The sequence below is a fragment of the Oryctolagus cuniculus genome, chromosome 11 (genome assembly GCF_964237555.1).
Source record: "Oryctolagus cuniculus chromosome 11, mOryCun1.1, whole genome shotgun sequence".
Taxonomy (NCBI): Eukaryota; Metazoa; Chordata; class Mammalia; order Lagomorpha; family Leporidae; genus Oryctolagus; species Oryctolagus cuniculus.
In genome coordinates, this window is record NC_091442.1 from 96,294,836 (window position 1) to 96,318,500 (window position 23,665).

Here is a 23,665-nt window from a genome sequence, read left to right on the forward strand (position 1 = left end):
AGAACTTCTAAGATCAATCCCATTCACAATAGCTACAATAAAAAATCAAATAACTTGGAATAAATTTAACCAAGAATGTCAAAGATTTCTATGATGAGAATTATAAAATATTAAAAAAAAGAAAAAGACACAAAAAATGGAAAAATCTTCCATGTTCATGGATTGGAAGAATCAACATCACCAAAATGTCCATACTACTGAAAGCAATTTATAGATTCAATGCAATACCTATCAAAATAACAAGGACATTCTTCTCAGATATAGAAAAAATGATGCTGAAATTCATAGGGAAACATAGGTAACCCCAAATAGCTAAAGCTAAAGGCATCACAATACCAGATTTCAAGACATACTACAGGGCAGTCGTAATCAAAACAGCCTGGTACTGGTACAAAAACAGATGGATAGATTAATGGAATGAATAGAAACTCCAGAAATCAATCCACACATTTACAACCAACTTATCTTTGATAAAGGAGCAAAAAATCAATCCCTGGAGCAAGGACAGTAATAAGTAATAAAGTACCTAAAAGATAATCTACAGAAGTGAAATTAACACTTTGAACAGCCCTTATCTCAAATGTTGAGGAACAGTTTTCTCATACAATTTGTTGAATTCTCTACTTAGTATAGAGTTAATTGTATGTGTATAAAATTAATTGAAAATATATCTTAGTAAAAAAATAAGAGTAGGAATAGGATATGGAGGAGCAAGGGGAGTAGGAGTATGGGTGGGAGGTCGGGTATGGTGGGAAGAATCAACATGTTACTAAAGTTGTACTTAATAAATGCATTGTTTGTATTCCTCAAATAAAAGGCTTCTGGGGTGGAGAAATGTAATAAACATATTTAATCATTTATCATTTGAAGTATGCCTAAATGGAGGTTGCTTTATTGTATCTTTTTAAAAACACCACATATATGCATCCTTAGTCCCTTTAAATGTGACCCAAGACAGTTAAAGTTTATTTAGTCAACACATATTAATTAAACATCTGCAATGTAGCAGGTACTATTCCAGACACAGAAGTGGGCTAGAGAAAGTCCTTGCTCTCTTAGAGCACATTATAGTCTAATATCAGACAATAAACAGAAGTAGAAAGAGTTGAATTTGAGGTCATGATAAGTACAATGGGGAAAAATAAATCTGTAACTGTTTAATACTTGCTCTTCCTTTTGGTTATAACCTCCATAGTCGAGATAACAGTGACCACATCTGCCTCAATGCTAGCTCATGGTTTGCAGTTGATAGGGGTTACTGGATGGAAGGATAGGTGCACAGACTGACTCAATATTCATTAGATTCCTAAGAAGTCATGTCCATCCTGCACTGAAAAATCACTCATTCAAATATACATTTAGTGAGTCCCCACTGTATGCCAGACAAAATGCTAGGTGGGTGGAATACATATGGAAAACGTAACATCCTTCTCTCAGGGAGCTCACTGCAGACTTCCAGAGAAAGTATGATCCTCTCCTGGAGGGGAGCACGTAGTCCTCAGAGCTCAACTGGTGGCGGCAAGGGTAAAGCTTCAGGGAATAGGGGTTTAAGAAAATGGTCGCATGGGGAGTCAATCAGTGGATGGAAGTTCTGGCTTCATCTCTCCTCTCTTGGTCTGTTCAGTTTGCTGTCAAATAAATAAATAAAAAGAAACAAAAGAAAAGGGCCCCAAAGGAAGTGAAACTTGAGCTGAATCTTAAGACTGCCAGGTCCAGCCACGATGTTCCAAGTGGAGGGCATGACATGGGAAAGTCTAGGGGACATCAAGATGTTTTGGTGGGACTGGGACAGAGAGAGGAGTGGTGGAAATGAGGCTGGAGAGGGAGGCAGGAGCTGAATGTCTGTCCACATCAACTGCATATGTCACCTCTTTGCCTATGGAAATCTGATGAGCTTATCAAGTGTTTCAAAAGGTCAGCAAAGCTGAATGATGAGAGACATTGAAGTACTTAAGTAAGCTGTTGCCTAGAAACCTTGTTTGGCACAAAAGTGTCCTTTTTACCACCCTTACTTTGTTGCTACCCTGAGGTGTCAAATTTCAAGCAGAGTCCTGTCCTTGAATGTCGCTCCCCGTCTTCGTGGAGGAACGACACAGGACCCTGCGCTGTTCTTTCGTCTGCTCGGCCCTCCCCGGGTTTGCTGCTGGTTCTTCCCGGGTTGGCTGCCGTCCCTCCCACCTCCGTGGAAGGGCGGTTCCCCCTGCCACATTCCCCACTTCCACAGGGGAGTGGCACACCGCCGGCCGGCTCTCTCAGGGGCTGCACAGGTGTTCCTTCAGATGTTCCCCTTAGATGTTCCTGGTGCATGCCGTCTCTCTCCTCCTTTATAGTCCTCTTTCATCAATCCCAACTCTGCTACCCACACGCCAAGTACGCTGCTCTCCTCCAATCAGGAGCAGGTCCCACAGTTTATTGATTGAACTGGAGGCAGCTGTGTAGAAGCTGTTTCCCTTCTCAGCGCCATATTGTGGGAAAGCAGATGCATAGACTAAGTCTTAATTCCAGTAACTTAGTCTAGTCCGAGTTGCTCCCAGTTGCTCCCCACACTTGAATGACTGAGAACCATGGAGTTCTCCTGAGCAGGCACAGGTGAGCCCAAAGGATCTGTCTGTACACCTATGTGAGTATTAACCACAGACTCAAACTGCTCCACACCGCCACACACTTGTTCTCCTGGCTTATTCTTGACCTCCCAGAAAGGAAGAACAGTGAGACATTACTGCTGAAGGGGAGAGGATGCTCTGCTTGTCTTTTTTCTAAGTTTATTTGAAAGGCAGAGAGAGAAAGAGAGAAAGAGAGAAAGAGAGAGAGAGAGAGAGAGAGAGAGAGAGAATCTTTCATCTGCAGGTTCACTCCCCAAATTCCTGAAATAATCAGAGCTGAACCAAGCTGAAGCCAGGGGTCCCAAACTCAATTCAGGTCTCCCACTGAGGTGACAGGGACCCAGGCATCACTGCTGCCTCCCAGTGTGCACATTAGCAAGAAGCTGGACTGGAAGTAGAGGAGTCAGGACCTAAACCAAGTCTGGCATGACATGTGGGTGTCTCCAGCAGTGTCATCTTCTCTGTGCCAAAGCCCACCTCCTCTACTTCAGTGTGCTGTCATCACTGAAGTATGGACATTCATCCTTCACTGCTCAAAAGGAAAGATCATAATGAATTTTATTTACTTGGGAATCCACAGATTAATTATGCCCCAGCATTTATAAAGTTTTTTTTTCCCAATGTTAAAAAAAAAAAAAAGGATTGAAATTAGAGGAAAGACAATGAATAAACTATAAATGAAATTAAGTCTATCATGTAGTGACAAATATTATATTTTGGTAATTTCTTTCTAGCCTTTTTTTCTGTGAACACACATGTACACACGAATTCATAGAGTCAGCACCCACCACAGTGTCTGAAATGCCCTTGTGCTGAATCTTCCACACAGGCTCAAAGAAGAGCTCTAATCTTTGGTGTTGCATTCCATCCGATTTCCCCTCAAGCAAGGTCTTCAATGTCTTTCTGCTTTGTCTAACTGTATCAGTTCTAAACAATTTCTGGGTCACAATATCATGTCTTTTTGTTTGTTAGTTGGATGCACTTTGAGATGGGTTTAATTGGATGGCTTTGTCCTTACTCTAAACATAATTTGTGCTAAAAAATATAATTGGGGGGCCGGCGCTGTGGCGCAGAGGGTTAATGGCCTGGCCTGAAGTGTCGGCATCCCATATGGGCACCGGTTCTAGTCCCGGCTGCTCCTCTTCCAATTCAGCTCTCTGCTGTGGCCTGGGATAGCAGTAGCAGATGGCACAAGTGCTTGGGCCCCTGCACTCACGTGGGAGACCTGGAAGAAGCTCCTGTCTCCTGGCTTCAAATCAGCGCAGCTCTGGCCATTGCGGCCAATTGGGGAGTGAACCATCAGTTGCAAGACCTCTCTCTCTCTCTGCCTCTCCTCTCTCTGTGTAACTCTGACTTTCAAATAAATAAATAAATCTTTTTTTAAAAAATATATAATTGGAATTACATTGTACGTCTTTGGTCACATCATGATCTGTGCCCCTGCAGCGCACTCACCCACTAGGTGCATGTAGCTGTGCTACGCCTTGGCAAGCCTTGTTTGTCTTTTAGTGATGGAAACCCTGCCATACAGAATGCAGATTCACCATGATTATGTCTTTCCTCAAATGCTCCTTTCTGGGAAGTCTTTCCTGATCATCCTACATACATTTGCCATACGAGGAAGCTTCAAAACATGCGTGGAAAATGAAATTTAAAAGATCACTTTTGGTGGCCAGCACTGTGGCATAGTGGGTAAAGTTGCCACTTGCAGTGCCAGCATCCTATATGGGTGCCAGTTCAAATCCCAGCTGCTCCACTTCCCATCCAGCTCTCTGCTGTGGCCTGGGAAAGCAGCAGAAGATGGTTCAAGTCTTTGGGACTCTGTACCCATGTGGGAGACCCGGAGGAAGCTCCTGGCTCCTTGGCTTCAGCCTGGCCTAGCTCTGGCCATTGCAGCCATTTGGGAAGTGAACCAGCGGCTGGAAGACATCTCTTTCTCTGCCTCTGTGTAACTCTGCCTTTCAAATAAATAAATGATTTTTAAAAAATCACTCTTTTTGGTGACTTTTTTGTTTGGAAATCACATGTGATTTCTTCATAATACACATTTCTGTGGGCATTTTGAAGACCCTTGTCTGTTTAATTCTTTTGGTAGTAGTCATTACCACCTCACCTACTATATCTTACTGATTTTTCTTGTTTATCTACTCTCACTAGATCATGGATAACCATGAGAGAGCCACTCATGCATTGCTTAATGAACATCTTTAGGGGCTCGGAATTGTGCTTTGTGTGGAATAGAGAGCTAAAAAAAAATATCTAATTCCTTCTAGAAATTTATGATTTAATTAGAAATACCAAACAGGTAAGCAAGGATATACAGTAGTAATTTTTTTTTTTTGACAGGCAGAGTGGACAGTGTGAGAGAGAGACAGAGAGAAAGGTCTTCCTTTGCCGTTGGTTCACCCTCTAACGGCCGCCGTGCTGCAGCCGGCGCACCACGCTGATCCGATGGCAGGAGCCAGGTGCTTCTCCTGGTCTCCCATGGAGTGCAGGACCTAAGCACTTGGGCCATCCTCCACTGCACTCCCTGGCCACAGCAGAGAGCTGGCCTGGAAGAGGGGCAACCGGGAAAGAATCTGCTGCCCCAACCGGGACTAGAACCCGGTGTGCCGGCACCATAAGGCAGAGGATTAGCCTACTGAGCCGCGGCGCCAGCCTAAGTAATTTCTAAATAAGTGGGCAGAACAAAGTAGGAGTGTTCTTGGGACAGGAACTGAGCAGACAGTCTCACGTAAGGATAAAACAGCGTGCAGAAGCCAATGCTCGGAGGCAGATTGGATCATGGAAGAATCTGAAGGTGAAACATTTGTCTCATCCTGTAAGCAGTGAGAATTTTTGAGCAATAGAATGACATGAGAAAAACAACTTATGAAGATTAGTCCGGTAAGCCAAGAGTGAACATGGAAACAATGACAACAAATAGGACAAATGAACCTCTGATCTGAGACATCAATGATCCCAACATAGGGAGGGGAAAAGGCAGGGAGAAGGGACAAAAAGGGAAGGACAGCACTGGGAGGCATCGCTGAAGAGTATCGAGTCGGAACACATCAGCCTCTAGTACGCAGTCAGGCAATTCTTGAGACAGGTTTAGGATCACCTAGGGCCGGCATTATGGCACAGTGGGTTAAGCTGCCACCTGAAACAAAGGAAATACATATGAGAACTGGTTCAAGTCCTAAGGCAGTGGAGGATGGCTCAAGTGCTTGGATCCCTGCATCCATGTGAGAGTCCCAGATGGAATTCCAGACTCCTGGCTTTAACCTCACCCAGCTCAAACCACTGCATTCATCTAGGGAATGAACCTATAGATGGAAGATATGTGTATGTGTGCATGTACAAGTGTCTCCCTCTTTGTAACTCCACCTTTCTAATAAAAATAAATCTTTTGAAAGTATAAATGAGATCATTCCCCATTAGAAAAGTTTCTACCAATGGCTTATAGGAGACAGAGGTTGGCTGCCTGGCTAGGGAAGGGAGCAGCAGGAGGGCCAGAAAACATGGGGTATTGTCAGCTGGGTTATTCTATGTAAAGTTAAGCCAATTTAAAGAGCCCAGATAAAGAGGAATAAAAATGAGAAGAGGAAAAAGAGAGAAAGAATCGCTATTTTAGATAAATCCCATATGGGTTATGCTCTTAATTTACTTAAACCAGATGGCTAAGCCCAGGACTGACTAATTTATCACCATCCTGCCATTCAGAGCCAAGCCTGCCTTAGGTTCCTAAGCAACTGTGAAGGGAAATGTCAGATTGCATGAAATTTCCTGAGGAGATCATGTGATACCCCAAAGCACATCCCACTGAAAAATGCCTCAAGCCCTGGAAATCACATTTGCGAAGCCAAAGCTGCTAGCTCTGCTCTCTGCTTGCTGTGGCAGATGCACAACCCTTCCTCTATTTGCAGGCAGTGTGCTAGGGGCTCTAGGAATGTGAAAGAGCAAACTAAGAGCTAGGATGGCTTAGAAGAAAGCATTCAAATTTGGTATTTCCTATTCTCTTACACTATGCTATGTACTTCCAGAATTTCCTATCAAGGAAAGGAAAGTAACAATGCGTTTTTAAAAGAAGCATTTAAAATCTGGAAATAAAGCAGCAGCCTGTTAGCAAACTACATCTATAAATTGGTCAGTATTGGGCACAACACAAGAGGATTGAAGAACTGTGGACAGAATCAGGAACGGGGCTAATTTATGATCTGAAAAGAAAAATGTCACATGGGCAAAAGTCATCATTAATATTTTTTTGAGGAGTCACCATGTGCTAGGCCAGGATGAAATGATTCTAATCTCCCATTTCACAGATGAGTAAATAGAGGCATCTGAAAGGATTTAAGTCGGGTGACATAGCTGGTATATAAGACTGTTAGGGACCAGTATAATGGACCTGAAAAAAGTGACTGGTCAAAAAAAAAAAGGGAAGGGCACTGAGCAGCCAACACCATAACTGGCACACATCAAGTAGTCTCTGTCTCACAAGCAGAGGGCAGGTCTAAAGCTAACAGCAAAAGGGATTGTCAGGTGCAGAATGAAGCCTTTGCCAAACTCACTGTGGTATCCTGGAACAGAAACAGGGCGTTGGTGAAACCTGAACAGGGTCTGTATTTAGCAAACTGGAATGCACCCATGCTGGTATCTTAGTTGTGACAGATGTACCGCAGTAACGTGAGACATGGGTAAGTGATATGGGGAGACTCCTGTGTTACCCTGCAACTTCCCTATAAACGTAAAGTCATTCGACACTTGAAAGTTTACTAAAAAGTTGTTTAAGAAAAGAATATTGGTGAGGGTAGCACTGCATTTTAGTGGCCACTCAGTCCCTTGGCAGAGATTAATATTAATGACAGTCAAATGACTAATGTGATTTAACACTTCTAATATTCCAGCTTCTGTTCTAAGAATGTTACATGCATGCCCCTCTCCCTGTCATCTTCAAGACAAGGCTTTTAAAGGCCAATGTTGTGTCTTAGAGCATCAAGTCACGACTTGTGACAACAGCATCCCATATCGGAGCCCCAGTTCAAGTCCAGCTGCTCCAAATCCCTGATACATCTGGGAAACCAGAGGAAGATGATCCAAGTGCTTGGACACCTGCCACCTACATGAGAGTCCTTGAGGGAGTTCCAGGCTCCTGGCTTTGGCCTGGCCAAAGCATTCATGAAAGAAATAGAGGACAACACACACATACACACACACACACATGGAAAAATCTTCCCCGTTCATGAATTGGAAGAATTAATATCACCAAAATTCCATACTACCCAAAACAATTATAGGTTCAATGCAATCCTAATCAAAATTACAAAGACATTCTCCATAGATCTAGAAAAAAAATCCCTAAAATTCATATGAAAACACAAAATACCTCAAATAGCCAAAGTCAGCTTAAATAATAAAAGAAAAGCTGGTGGCATCATGATACCAGATTTTCAAGATGTACTAAAGGGTGTTATAATCAAAACAACCTGGTACTGGCACAGAAATAGACATATAGACCATTGGAACAAAATAGAAATCTCAGAAATTAATTCAGACATCTACAACCAAGTAATCTCTGACAAATGAGCTAAAATCAATCTCTGGAGAAAGGACAGTTTCTTCAATAAACGGTGCTGGGAAAATTGGATCTACACATGCAGAAGTCTGAAATAAATCCCTACCTTACACGTTACACAAAAATCAACTCAAAATGGATCAAGGATCTAATCTATGATCTGACATCATCAAATTACTAGACATTGGGGAAACCCTGCAAAACATTGACATAGGCAAAGACTTCTTGGAAAAGATCCCAGATGCACAGGCAATAACAGCAAACATACACAATTGGGATTACACCAAGCTAAGAAGCTCTGCACTGCAAAGGAAACACTCAACACTAAAGAGGCAACCAACAGAATGGGAGAAGATATTTGCAAACGATGCAACTGATCAAGGATTAATATCTAGAAACCTATAAAGAGCTCAAGAAACTGAACAACAACAAAATAAACAATCCAGTTAAGAAATGGGCAAAGGATATAAACAGGCATTTTTCAAAGGGTAAAATTCAAATGACCAACAGACATTCGAAAAAATGCTCAGGATCACTAGCCATCAGGGAAATGCAAATAAAAACCACAATGAGGTTTCACCTCACCCCAGTTAGAATGGTTCTCATCCAAAAATCAAAAGTAACAAATTCTGGCAAAGGGTCGGTGCCGCGGCTCAATAGGCTAATCCTCCACCTTGCGGCACCGGCACACCAGGTTCTAGTCCCGGTCGGGGCACTGGATTCCGTCCCGGTTGCCCCTCTTCCAGTCCAGCTCTCTGCTGTGGCCCGGCAGTGCAGTGGAGGATGGCTCAAGTGCTTGGGCCCTGCACCCCATGGGAGACCAGGAGAAGCACCTGGCTCCCGGCTTCAGATAAGTGCGGTGCACCGGCCGCGGAGGCCATTGGAGGGTGAACCAACGCCAAAGGAAGACCTTTCTCTCTGTCTATATCTCTCACTGTCCACTCTGCCTGTCAAAAAATTAAAACAAAAAATTCTGGCAAAGATGTGGAGTAAAAGGTACCCTGTTTGGGGGTGGGGTGGGGGCAATACTAACTGGTACAATCACTACAGAAGACAGTATGAAGATTCCTCAGAAAACTAAAAATAGATCTTCTATATGACCCAGCTATCCCTAACCTGGGACATCCAAAGGAAACGAAGTCAGGCTATGAAAGAGATAACTGCACTCCTATGTTTATAGCAGCTCAATTCACAATAGCTAAGATATAGAATCAGCCTAGATGCCCATCAACTGATGACTGAACAAAATGTGGTGTGTACATATATATACAACAGAATATTACTCAGCCATTAAGAAGAATGAAATCCTGACATTTGCAACAAAATGGGTGCAACTGGAGAACATTATAAGCCTGATCCAGAAAGACAAATATCACATTTTCTCTTAATTGTGGTAGTTAATATACAGATATTTAAAAGGTGGTGGATGTCAGATCATTTTGTAGATAGTTACAAACATGCTTCACTGAATCTTACCATATAAATGAAAATATACTCTCATTTCACATATTCAAAAAAAAGATAGAGGGGAATAGTGAGGGTTCTTGGGATACTAGCAATGCTTTGCTCTTCATATGAGTGTGATCAGATGACCAAAACACTCATTCATCTATACATCTATGTGCATTTCTTGGTATATATACTGTATTTAAATAAAATACTAAACAAAATTTGAATACATAAGTTAAAATTTTCTTTTAATGTGAAAAGATAAAACAATGCTCAAATTCAGTGAGTTTATACCTAGCCATATAGCTCAACAGAAAATAGAGCAAATATGGAGCCCAGTCCTTACTCTGGGTGTTCCCCAATTTACAGGAACTTTTTGGACTTCAGTAAGAATAATAACGATCAGTATTTCCTGGAAAGATTGTTTTAAGGATTGAAAATGACGTAAGGGTCTCTAAAGATGTCAAAATTAAATAAAGAGGAATCCATCATAAACTATTATCTCTTTATTCTTTGTTTTTTTTTTTTTTTTGTCCTCAGCAAATAAAAATTCCTGACCCACACTTCCAATCATCCAACTCTCAATTTCAAACTAGACCTCAGTGTCAACTATTACAGCAAAAGGAAGACCATAGCAGAAAATCTAAGAAAAGTATTTTGGCTTCTGTGACTGCGGGGACCCAGATCCAAGCAATATAAGGACATATAGGGGTACAGGGTGTTGCTCACAAACTGATTTTAGAATCTTACCACATTATTATCTTACCTACCCCAACCTAGCCAGGAAGATAAGGGTATGGAAATCCAATTCACATATTGCTACCAGACAGCTGTTTAGACTTTAGAAAAAAAAATTAAGCCCTTTGCTAATCCATCTGCCCAGACCTGGAGCCCCTTCTAATTTGCACAAACACAAAAAATACACCTTCAGCAGTCTTGCCCTTCCCCACATCCACACCTGCTTAAAATGTGACATCTCACATTGCTTGATCCAAAACAGTTTAAGAAAATAGTAACAAAACCTCAAGCTTAGAGTCACAAAATGCATTCATTTTTTCAACCAATATTTACTCAGCCCCTACTATGTGCTCTAGAACAGCCTCTTCTGTGTGATCCCAGGGCTGCCTTTGGTCTCCATCTTTTGCCCATGCTGACTGCAGGTCTTTCATTAACAATCCACTTACTGTTCCTCAGCCAGAGCCTTGCCTTCTGCGGTGCAGTCTGCTACCCTCTTTTCCAGAATGGAATATTGTTCTACACTCCTCTTTCTCTCAGGCTTTACCTTTCTCTCTTTCTTTGAGAGGCACAAAGACAGAGATAAGTAGAAAAATAGACCTCCCATTGCTAGTTCACTGCCCAAATACCTGCAACATGCAAGGCTGAGTCAGGCCAAGACCAAGAGCCATTAACTCAAACCAGGTCCCCTAAGTGGGTGGCAAAGGCCTTTTTTCAATTGATTTATTTTCATTTATTTGAAAGTCAGAGATGAATAAATCTTCTACCCACTGGTTCACTCGTCAAATGCCTCCATCAACTGGAGCTAGAACAGACCAAAGCACGGGGCTAGAACTCAATCTGGGTCTCCCATGTGAGTAGCAAGGACCCAAGTACTAGAACCATCATCTGATGCCTCCTGGGGTGTACATTAATAGGAAGCTAGAATGGAAAGTGAAGACAGAACTCTAACTTGTCACTCCAATATGGGATGCAGGCATCCCAAGAGGCACTTTAACTGCTATGCCAGACACCTGCCCCTAGGGACCCAACTATTTGAGCCTCATCTATTACGTTTTGGAGAAGTTGAAGTCAGGAGCTGGAGTCAGGAATTGAACCCAGGCCACCTGGTAAAGGACACAGCATCATAGCCACTAGGATAAAGGCCCACCACACAGCTTAATTTCAATGTCCTAATAGTTCCATGCAACAGCTCTTCTTGCTGCACTCTGTGGTATCCTGTCATTAACATCCGATTCCAATTAACCCACACAACAGCCCCTGAACACAGCAAGTGAAGCTGAAAGAACATAACTCATATGAAGTGATTCAACTACTGAGTGGTCCAGTTCAACAAATTCTACAAAATAATAATAGTAAAAATAATAGCTAGTACTTGAAACTGAGATTTTAGATAGGCTGCATTTCTCAGTAATGACCAAGTCTCAGGAATGATCATGGGATTGAGCAGCATGAGGTAGAATAGAAGGCAAGCTCATTGAGGGAGGGAATGTGGGGAGCAGCTCGGACTGGACTGAGTTACTGGAATTAAGACTTATTCTATGCATCTGCTCTCCCACAATATGGCGCTGGGAGAGAAGTAAACAGCTTCCGCACAGCTGCCTCCAGTTCAACCAATAAACTGTAGGACCTGCTCCTGATTGGAGGAGAGCAGCGTACTCGGCGTGTGGGCAGCCGAGTTGGGATTGGCAGAGGAGGACTATAAAGGAGGAGAGAGACGGCATGCACCGGGGAACATCTAAGGGGAATATCTAGCTGAAGGAACACCTGTGCAGCCCCCGAGAAGAACCGGCCGGCGGTGTGCCGCTCCCCTGCGGAAGTGGGGAATGCGGCCAGGGGGAACTGCCCTTCCACGGAGGTGGAAGGGATAGTAGCCAACCCGGGAAGAACCAGCAGCAAACCCGGGGAGGGCCGAGCAGACGAAAGAACAGCGCAGGGTCCTGTGTTGCTCCTCCACGAAGAGGGGGAGCGACAGGGAACCCAAAGAACACCAAGAACAGATGTCTGGAACCAGCGCTATGGCTTAACTTGTCTAAGCCTTCACCTGTGGTGCCAGCATCCCATATGAGCACAGGTTCATTTGCTGGCTGCTTCACTCCCAAACCAGTTCTCTCTGCTTATGGCCTGGAAAAGCAGTAGAAGATGGTCCAAGTACTTGGACCCTTGTACTCACATGGGAGACCGAGAACAAGCTCATGGCTTTGGATTGGCCTAGCTCTGGCCGCTGCAACCATTTAGGGAGTGAACCAGTGGATGGAAGACTTTTGTCTCTGTCTCTCCCTCTCTCTGTCTGTAACTCTCTCTCAAATAAATAAATAAAATCTCTAAAAATACATAAATAAATAGAACAGCAGTTGTCTTAGCCTGTGTTCTATTGCTATAACAAAATACCTGAGAGTGGGTAAATGATAAACAGAAGCTTATTTGGCTTGTGGTTCAGGAGGCTGAGAAATCCAAGAGCCTGGTGCTGGCATCCATTCAGCATCCAATTAGGGCCTTCCTAATGCATCCCAACATGGCAGAGGGCACCTCATGGGGAGAGAGAACAAGCATGTACCAGTTCAGATCTCCATTCCCCTTCCCAGAAAATCACCAGTTCCACCATGAGAGCCCTGCCCTGACAATCTCTTCTGATCCCAATTGCTTCCTAAGGTCTCTATCTCCAAATATGTTAACATATGAGTCTGGGGTATGTTTCACCATGAGTTTGTAGGGGACATTCGAACCATGGCACTAGATACTAAAAATTATCTATAAGGATAAAACAATCATCATGATGTATGATAGAAATCACGCAGGTAAGAGGAGCCTAGAGCTAAAAATCCCTAAGGAATAAGGAGGCAGTACAGGATGATGGTAGACACAATGGAGTATGGTCTGATGACACAGCAGTTGTTATTGGTGGCAGGAGCTGAGCAGCAGTCCTGGCTGTCCCTCTTCCAATTTAGCTCTCTGCTTTGGCCTGGGAAAGCAGTAGAAGATGGCCCAAGTCCTTGGGCCCCTGCACCCGTGTGGGAAACCCGGAAGAAGCTCCTGGCTCCTGGCTTCGGATCAGCACAGCTCCAGCCATTGCAGCCATCTGGGGAGTGAACCAATGGAAGACTTTTCCTTCTGTCTCTCCCTCTCACTGTCTGTGACTCTATCTCTCAAATAAATAAAATCTAAAAAAAAAAAAAAAAATTATCCAGGATGTTGTCAGGACATTATCATTAATATATGTTGTAATATTCTGAGTAGATACCAAGTTAGGGATTTTCTGAATCAAAGAGTCTAACACTTTCCTATTTGTCTATGACCTGAAATATCTGAAATTACCTCCGATATTTTGGGTGATGGCTAAAGAGAATTAACTTGGTGGGGCCTTCCCTGACTCCCCTGTCTAAATTAGCCACACTCCCTTTATGTCAACATTTATTGAGTGCCTAAATGTATGTCATATAATCCTCATAACAGCCTGCAAGGTAATAATTTCCATTTTACACACAGGAAATCTAATGCTCAGAAAGAGAAAATGAGTTGCCAAGATCTCACAGCTATCAAGGTACTGAAGCACAATTCATAATGGTCTTTTAAAGTAATTGACCTTTTCTGAATCCTGGGTTTGAGCTGCACTACCTGGGGCAAGTTGTTCAACCTTTGTGTTCCTCTGTTTCCTTATCTATGTACTACCTGTACCATCAGTTCTCATCTCCAATGGTTACTGTAAGAGTTAAATAGATTAATATTTGTAAAGCTCTTAGAAGAGGGCATGGCTCAGTAAACCTTCCATAAATGTTCGTTATTGTAGCTATCCCTAAATCTCAGATTTCAGACTTCAAAACCCAGGGTTTTTTTTTTTTTTTTTCCAAAAAAGAATTAAGGGGTAGTGTTTGCCACAGCAGTTAAGACTCTTTTTGGGATGCCTGCAGCTCATATCAATGTACTTGTGTTCACGTGCTCACCTCACTCTCAATTCCAGCCTCCTGCTAATGCTCACCCTGGGAGGCAGCAGGTGATGGCTCAGCTGCTTGGGTCCCTGCCAGTCACAGGGGAGGCCCAGATTGAGTTCCTGGCTCCTAGTCTTGGCCTGGCTCAGCACTGGTTGTTGTGGGCATTTGAGTAGTAAACCACTGGATGGGAGACCAATCCCTCTCTCTCTTGCTCACTCAAATCAATTAAAATTTGTAAATAATTATTTAAAATAATTAGAAATCAATACATTTTTTGCTTTTTATCAAAAAACATTCAAAAATTCAGTAATTGGTATTATAACCAATATTTGATAAGAAAACATGATCTTTTTATAAAACCAAAGATTCCTATAACGAGTACTCAAATAATATATTTCACTTTGTGTTTCTATGGGGGTGCAAACTGTTGAAATCTTTACTTAATGCATACTAAACTGATCCTCTGTAAAAAAAAAAAAAAAAAAGAAAAGAATAGAAACTATCAACTCCCAACTTGACTCTCACTGGGATTAAACATGACAATAGGTCTGATCTGATTTCATCATCATTAAAAAAAATCATCTATTATTTTTCACTTTATGTTTCTGTGTGGGAGCAAACTGTTGAAATCCTTACTTAATGTATACTAAGCTGATCTTCTGTATATTAAGATAATCGAAAATGAATCTTGATGTGAATGGAAGGGGAGAGGGAGTGGGAAAGGGGAGGGTTGTGGGTGGGAGGGACGGTATGGGGGGGAAGCCATAGTAATCCATTATTCGTACTTTGGAAACGTATATTCATTAAATAAAAGTTAAAAAAAAAAAAAAAAAAAAACCAAAGATTTAAGGAGAACATGTCAGAATAATAACTTTTATTATACTTTGCTTTAAGAGAAACATTATACTCATTTTTTTAACTTTCCTAGGAATAGTAAACATGTGATTTGTCTATTGTATTGAGAATCACTTAGCCATATTTTCCAAAATCTTCTTTTAAGATTTATTTTATTTATTTGAAAGGCAGAGTGACAGAGAGAGGGAGAGACAGAGAGAAAGAGATCTTCCATCTGCTGGTTCACTCCCTGAATGGCCACAACAACCAGAGCTGGTTCAGATCAAAACCAGGATCCAGGAACTCCATCTAGGTCTTCCACATGGATGGCAGGGCCCCAGGTGGGCCATCTTCTGTTGCTTTCCCAGGCACAATAGCAGGGAGCTGGATCAGAAGCAGAGCAACATGGACTTGGGTCACCACTCTGATATGGGATGCCAGTGTAACAGATGGTGGTGGCTTAACCAGCTGCGCCACAATGCCAGCCCTTACACTGCTATTTTTTTTGCTAATCACCATAGGTATTTAATTTTTAAAAATTCAAGGAATTTGATTGGTAGCTTTTGAGAACTATGTGACTAAATTAACAGGGATAATAAGCTCATTTACTGACTTTGTTTAATGCAAACAGTAAAGGAACAAGGAACATTCTTGGATATGGCTCTGGACAAAGTAAAAGTGATGCCTTTGGCCCAAGTACTTGGGTTCCTGCTGCCTATGTGAGAGACCCAGATAGAGTTCCTGGGTCCTGGCTTTGGCTTGGCCTAGCCCTGGTTGTTAGAAACATTTGGGAAGTGACCAGTGGATAGAAGATCTTTCCATCATTCTGCGTCTCAAGTGAATAAAATATGTAAAATATTTTTTAAAGCAAAACCAAAACCTGTTCTTTAACTAGGAATTTGGCTTTCCTATTTTATTGTGATGGGGGGGATGGGGGGGTCCCTGAAAGCTGAATTGAAGATAAGGAGAAAAATCATTTATGGAAGAGCCATGAATATCCTTAACTTAAAGCAAGACCTGAAAAGGAACCACAGAAATGCTCAGGGGACCCATGTGAGCCACACTGTTGATTCAATTGGTCAATCTACAATTGTCTCTGTTTGAGTGATGAATAATGCTAATCCACATTATTTATTGCACATTGCTATTATATTACTCACTGATCAGCTTTCTGATTCACTAGTTGTCAGGCATGTATTCAACAAGAATCAAGTAATAACAACTAGCATAGCTTATGTGCCTTGCACTGTGAGTGACCCTGTTTTATCACTCTTAGCGAGAAGGGCATAGTGCCATAATTCCCATTTTAAAGGTAAGGAAACTAAGACCTAGAGAAGTTAAAATAATTTTCTCAAAGGTTATACAGGTAGATCCAGAACACAAACCCACTCTGGCTGATTCCAGATGTTTTATTCTTAACCACTCTGCCACCCTACCACCCCAAGTCCTATTCTGTCATCTTTTGAAGTTATAGAAAACATAATGCTCCCATCTAACAAGCAAAGAAAATATGACACTAAGTCATCCTTAACAAGCATCCTGGAAGAGACTTGAACTAAAAGAAATGTTCTAGCACAGGCCAGGTTGCCAACTTACTTCACAGCCCAAAGCAGATCCCAGACTTGGCTTTTTCATCTCTCTTTTATTATGATGATTTTTGTAATGACTGATATCTTCTGGTCCATCAGGGAATTTATAAGGATGAATGATCCAATTAATGTCTTCTTTCATTACCCAAGAAGTTGGCTTCTAGTTAACAATTTAAATGGGAGTGGGGGAAAGACGACACTGAAAATCTGAAGTATTATTTTAGAAGATTAACAGGCACTTTCACTTCTTGTATTAGTTATACATATAGTATAAGTATATACATATGACCATGTGAACTATTTCATGGAGAAATCATTTGCCTATGAATCTGTTACTGACTATTCAGCACTGTGAAATATCTGAGATTTTACCCTACTTGTGAATTAGCATGTCCTTCTGCCATTATTTCATGAATTCTAATAAAATATATGATACTCCTGCATCAGAAATAAAGCACTCGGGGCTGGCGCTGTGGTGTAGTGGGTAAAGCAGCTGCCTTCAGTGCCAGCATCCTATATGGATGCTGGTCCGGGTCCCGGCTGCCCCACTTCTGATCCAGCTCTCTGCTGTGGCCTGGGAAAGCAGAAGATGGCCCAAGTCCTTGGGCCCCTGCACCCGCATGGGAGACCTGAAAGAAGCTCCTGGCTCCTGGCTTTGGATCGGCACAGCTCTGACCCTTGCGGCCAATTAGGGAGTGAACCAGCAGATGGAAGACACCTCTCTCTCTCTCTCTCTCTCTCTCTCTCTCTCTCTAACTCTAACTCTAACTTTCAAATAAATAAATAAATTAAAAAAAAAAAAAGAAGGAAAAAAAGAAAGCACTTTATTCCTGACAGCAGTACCAATAGCCAGAGCACCAGTGCTTTCTTCCAGTGGTTCCAGGAGTCCTCATCCCTACAGAGTGACATGAAAGGGGTCAAATGACATCTGCATATGCAGTACTTCACATTGCAGAAGAGGAACGTTGTATGTGTTTAAATGGGCAGCAAACAAGCCTGTCCTTTGCTCCAGAAGGAGATGTTACCTCTGTCTTCCACAGGCTGAAAGTGCTATGAAGGGGTTGGCTCTGTGGCCCAGTGGGTTAAGATGCTGTCTGTAATGCCAACCTCCCATATGGGTGCTGGTTTGCGTCCCGGCTTCTCCACTTCCAACCCAGCTCCCTGCTAATGCATTTCAGAAGCCTCAAGTCCTTGGGCCCCTGCAGCCACAAAGGAGCCCGCATGAAGTTCCAGGCTCCAGGCTTCAGCCTGACCCAGCCCCAGCTGTTGGGGCCATTTCGGGAGTGAACCAGTGGATGGAGGCGCTCTCTCTCACTCTCTCTCTCTGTGTCTCTTCCTCTCTCTATAACTCTGCCTTTCAAATAAATAAAAAATTTTTAAAGAAGAAAATGCAGCCTGGAGTGAATACTGTCAGTGACTCTGCTCACTAGACATGACAGAAATGTCAGAGATCCCAACAGCGATCATCCTGTTTATTGGAACAGTATTAGTTTTGAATATTAGTCTTGCATAGATCCATAATTTTTTAAAAGATTTATTTATTTATTTATTTATTTATTGCAAAGGTAGAGTTAGAGAGGCAGAGGCAAAGAGAGAGAGAAGTCTTCTATCTTCTGGTTCACTCCCCAAGTGGCCGCAATAGCCGGAGCTGTGCCAATCTGAAGCCAGGAACATCTTCTGGGGCTCCTATGTGGGTGCAGGGGCCCAGGGACTAGGGCTGTCTTCCACTGCTTTCCCACTTCCACTGCTTTCCCAGGCCATAGCAGAGAGCTGGATTAGAAGTGGAGCAGCCAGGACTCGAACTGGCACCATTATGGGATGCCGGCAAAGCAGTCAGTGGCCTCACCCGCTATGCCATAGTGCCAGCCCCATTCCTAGACTGTTATGAATATAATACTGCCAATAAATTATACGCCAGGATCTCAGAATTTTCCTTTTAACAACAACAACAAAGTTGTGGCACAGCCACTTGGCCTAGATCTGAAGATGTCTGCATCCCAGCTCACAGTGCCTGGGCTCACTTTCCAGCTCTGCCCCCTGACTCCTACTTCCTGCTAATACAAATCCTAGGAGGCACTGGTGATGGCTCAAGTACTTGAGCTCCTGCTACCCACATGGAATACCTGGACTGAGTTCTGGGCTCCCTACTTTGGTCCCAACCCATCATCATGCCATTAGCCATTTGGGGAAAGAACTAACAGATGTAAGCTCTCTCTCTTGTCTCTCAAAATAAATTTTAAGTCTACTATGTCCCTGCACCTGTCATATTGTCCACAAATCCTAACAAGCCAACCCAGATTAAAAAAATAAAAATCAATCATTGGAAACTGATTTCAAGTGTCCCAGTGTTAAGGTGCTCTAAATGTGTAATGTAGGATTTATACTAAGAACAAAGATGAATACAGTATACCAGGGCAAAATGCTCTCATCAGCCCCAAGCCTAGTTTTGTTTTTTTTTTTTTTTTTAAGATTTATTTACTTGAATGAGTTACACAGAGAGAGAGGAGGCAGAGAGAGAGAGAGTCTTCCATCTGCTGGTTCACTCCCCAATTGGCTGCAACGGTCAGAGCTGTGCTGATCCGAAGTCAGGAGCCAGGAGCCAGGAGCTTCTTTTGGGTGTCCCACGTGGGTGCAGGGGCCCAAGGATTTGGGCCATCTTCTACTGCTTTCCCAGACCATAGCAGAGAGCTGGATTCGAAGTAGAGCAGCTGGGACTTGAACCGGCACCCATATGGGATGCTGGTGCTTCAGGCCAGGGCATTAACCCACTGTGCCACAGCGCGGGCCCCCTCCAAAGCTATTTTTAATGTCTGAATCTTAAACTCTACATTGATGGTATTGAAACCCACTTGCTCATCCATTAACTCTTGTGAGAGAAATGGAAAGGAAAAGGAATTTCTCTCTTAGGACTAGTCTTCTTATAAGCATCCCCAATATTTTACTTATAAGATACATTTCTGGCTGGCACCGCGGTTCACTAGGCTAATCCTCCGCCTACGGCACCGGCACCCCGGGTTCTAGTCCCGGTTGCTCCTCTTCCAGTCCAGCTCTCTGCTGTGGCCCAGGAGGGCGGTGGAGGATGGCCCAAGTGCTTGGGTCCCTGCACCCGCATGGGAGACCGGGAGGAAGTACCCAGCTCCTGGCTTCGGATCAGCGCAGCGCCGGCCGTAGCGGCCATTTGGGGAGTGAACCAACAGAAGGAAGACCTTTCTCTCTCTCTCTCTCTCTGTCTCTCTCTCTCACTGTCTAACTCTGCCTTGGAAAAAAAAAAGATACATTTCTGCACCTTTTAAGTGGGAAATTAGATTTGCATTTTATAAAGATTACGCATCCTATATTCAAATGAACATTTTTCTATTATTTAAATTATGACATTGTCCAATTAAATAAAGATGATTCCTAATTGCATTCAAATCAAACTACATTTTGCTCATAGTGCAATCATACTACAGTGGAATGCGGTCTGTAAAAGAGGCAGTAGTATGCTGAGGTCTGTTAGTTCCACTGTTGCAGGTTTACCCCAATGCAACAACGAGCAAAGTGCCTGGCACACAGTAGATGTCAAGTAGTTGTTGGGTGCATGAATGAACAAACAAATGAAAGTATGCATTTCTCTGTTACGTCATTTTCAGTTAATTTCCCCCAAGAAATGGTTCCTTTCCCTATAATTTATCAATACTATCCTTAATCATGTAACTACATTAGCCTCTTCTCAATGGCTTATGTGATTTGGCATCTGTACAGAACCTTCTATTGATAATTAAAAGCTGATATAACAAGATTCAGAGATCTATGCTCAAAAAATGCCTTTTGGGGCTGGCATTTGATGCAGCAAACTTGGGATTCACATATCCCATATCAGAGTGCCTGATTCAAGTTCAAGCTCCTTGGCTTCCAATCCAACTTCCTACTACTGAGCACCCTGGGAGGTAGAAGGTGACAGTTAAGGTGTCCAGTCCCTGCCACCCACATGGGAAACCTGGATTGAGTTCTGGATTCCTGGCTTTAGCCTGGCTCAGCTCTGGATATTATGGGCATTTGGAGAGTGAACCAGAAGATGGAAGACCTCTCTCTATCTGCCTTTCAAATAAAGTCAAAATAAACCAAAAATTTAATGCTTTTAAGTATTTCTTTTGACTCCTGTGATTTTATTTTATTTTTTTCTTTTTTTTATTTATTTATTTTTCTACTCCTGTGATTTTAGATAGTAACATCCAAGCTATAAAATCAAAATTCATATAAGCTTAAAGGAAAACTGTTCTACTCCTCACATCCAGGAGATCATAGTTGAACTCCACGCAAAACATTTTCCTTATCTTTCCCTGAGATCCTTGGAATGTTGCCTTATCAAAGTTCTCCATTTACTCATACACCCTAATTCCATTCACAAATAGCAAAGGTTTGCTGCTTCAAAATGAGGGGTGTATTGACTTTTCCCCAGATTTATTCCCCCAGGTATAAGCACCCAAACACTAACCAAAGCACACAGGAAAATGCAGATTGAGAACTGCTGCTCCTGCATCATTCTTATGATGTTTGTGTGGCAGAGTGCTGTATGTCCATGTGTCTGTGATTCTGGAAACACAGCCCCAGGAAATTTAAAATACAATCACATCAACTAATTTCAATAGTCTTCTTTTACGAAGTAAAAAAGAAACTCAAAATGTGATTGAAAGCCAATTTCTGCTATTTAGAAAAATGTAATAATCAAATCAGAGGTTGGTTTCAAAAGAAATGTCATTCCCTTCTTTGAATCTCATGAAAAAACCACTAACACACACCCAGAGGAGAACACTTAACAAGAGCTACGCTATAAAGAAATTAAAGAATCTGGAGAAAACACAATGGTGCACCTGAAAATAGTTTTCATTCCCTCCTTTGTGTGAAATTCAATTACACAGAAAGCAAACAAATGGAGCAAACAATGAAAATGGCACATGGGATTTTTTTTTCAATGACTATAAACTGCACTCTCTAAAACAAAAAGGCCATTTATACAGCAATTGCCTCTAACGATGGCCATTGTTCTTTCTTTGGGCGATTTCTGATCTTAAAAATGCTTGCCCTCAGAGACTCACACTGCACCCAGTCATGAACTCCTTTATAAAAAGAAATTCTCTCCCCAGTCAGGCAAACTAATTCTGCTCTCATCCTGAACTTTCTGTCTCAAGATTTAAAAACTTTAACAGTACTAAAACAACATGGTATTTATATCTTTTAGAAATATTTCATTGGGGCCGGCGCCGCGGCTCAATAGGCTAATCCTCCGCCTGCAACGCCGGCACCCTGGATTCTAGTCCCGGTTGCTCCTCTTCCAGTCCAACTCTCTGCTGTCGCCTGGGAAGGCAGTGGAGGATGGCCCAAGTGCTTGGGCCCTGCACCCACATGGGAGACCAGATGGAAGCACCTGGCTCCTGGCTTCGGATCAGCGCAGCGCGCCGGCCGCAGCAGCCATTTGGGGGGTGAACCAACAGAAAAAGAAGACCTTTCTCTCTGTCTCTCTCTCTCACTGTCTAACTCTGCCTGTCAAAAAAAGAGAAATATTTCATTGAGCCTGCTGTGGCCATCCTACAGTAGCAAACATGAAAAGGATGACATCTCTTGACTTTAACTACCACTGTAAATTATTTTAGAAAACTACTATAACACACATGTGCAAGCCTCCCAAAAAGAGCAAAACATACATCAAACAGATGAACTTCTTAAAAATTAAAATACTAGCACTATAAACAATTAACATTTGGCTCCATAAGACATAAAACAAAACCTAATTCAACACATCCCTGTAGATAATACAAGCCCAAGAGAATAATACCAAAAGAGGTTGTTTTAATTTAGAAGACAAATTTATGCCTGTTTGAATGATTTCTTATCAAATGACAGCAAGGATATTAGAACCTAGTCCCTGGCCGGCGCCGCGGTTCACTAGGCTAATCCTCCGCCTTGGGGCGCCGGCACACAGAGTTCTAGTCCCGGTCGGGGCGCCGGATTCTGTCCCGCTTGCCCCTCTTCCAGGCCAGCCCTCTGCTGTGGCCAGGGAGTGCAGTGGAGGATGGCCCAGGTGCTTGGGCCCTGCACCCCATGGGAGACCAGGAAAAGCACCTGGCTCCTGGCTCCTGCCATCGGATCAGCGCAGTGCGCCGGCCGCAGCGTGCGGAGCGCGGTGGCCATTGGAGGGTGAACCAATGGCAAAGGAAGACCTTTCTCTCTGTCTCTAAACATGACAATAGGTCTGATCTGATTTCATCATCATTAAAAAAAAATCATCTATTATTTTTCACTTTATGTTTCTGTGTAGGAGCAAACTGTTGAAATCCTTTCTTAATGTATACTAAGCTGATCTTCTGTATATTAAGATAATCGAAAATGAATCTTGATGTGAATGGAAGGGGAGAGGGAGTGGGAAAGGGGAGGGTTGTGGGTGGGAGGGACGGTATGGGGGGGAAGCCATAGTAATCCATTATTCGTACTTTGGAAACTTATATTCATTAAATAAATAAATAAAAAAAATAAATAAAAAAAAAAAAGAACCGAGTCCCATGACTTAAAAAAAAATACAATTGATATTTAAAGTAACATCTCATGTATGTAGCATCCAGGAAATCTGTTGAGTCTGGCTTTTTTTTTTTTTTTTTTTTTTTTTTGTTATTCTGAATAGAGTTGGAAACTGCTACTCACAGAGTAGGAGGTACAAAGTCAAAATTACAAAAATACATATTTCTGGGGCCAGAGCTGTGGCTTAGCAGCTAAAGCCACCACCTGCAGTGCCGGCATCCCATAGGGACGCTGGTTCGAGTCCCGGCTGCTCCACTTCCCATCCAGCTCTCTGCTATGGCCTGGGAAAGCAGTGGAAGATGGCCCAAGTCCCTTGGGCCCCTGTACCTGCATGGGAGACCTGGAAGAAGTTCCTGGCTCCTGGCTTCAGATCGGCACAGCTCTGGCCCTTGTGGCCAATTGGGGAGTGAACCAGTG

The 23,665-nt window shown here is 42.7% G+C and overlaps 1 long non-coding RNA gene across 2 annotated transcripts in view; it reads right to left on the reverse strand.

The window, feature by feature from the left end:
* Positions 1–23,665, reverse strand: part of LOC103348347 (uncharacterized) — a 237,015-nt gene that overhangs the window by 193,677 nt on the left and 19,673 nt on the right. Inside the window, exon 3 of one of the 2 annotated variants that reach the window (XR_011380192.1) lies at positions 3,144–5,745. The exons of the other annotated variant lie outside the window; for it this stretch is intronic. This is a non-coding gene — a long non-coding RNA (uncharacterized lncRNA). Of the gene's footprint in view, positions 1–3,143; positions 5,746–23,665 lie in introns of those variants that run through there. 2 annotated transcript variants of the gene reach the window in all.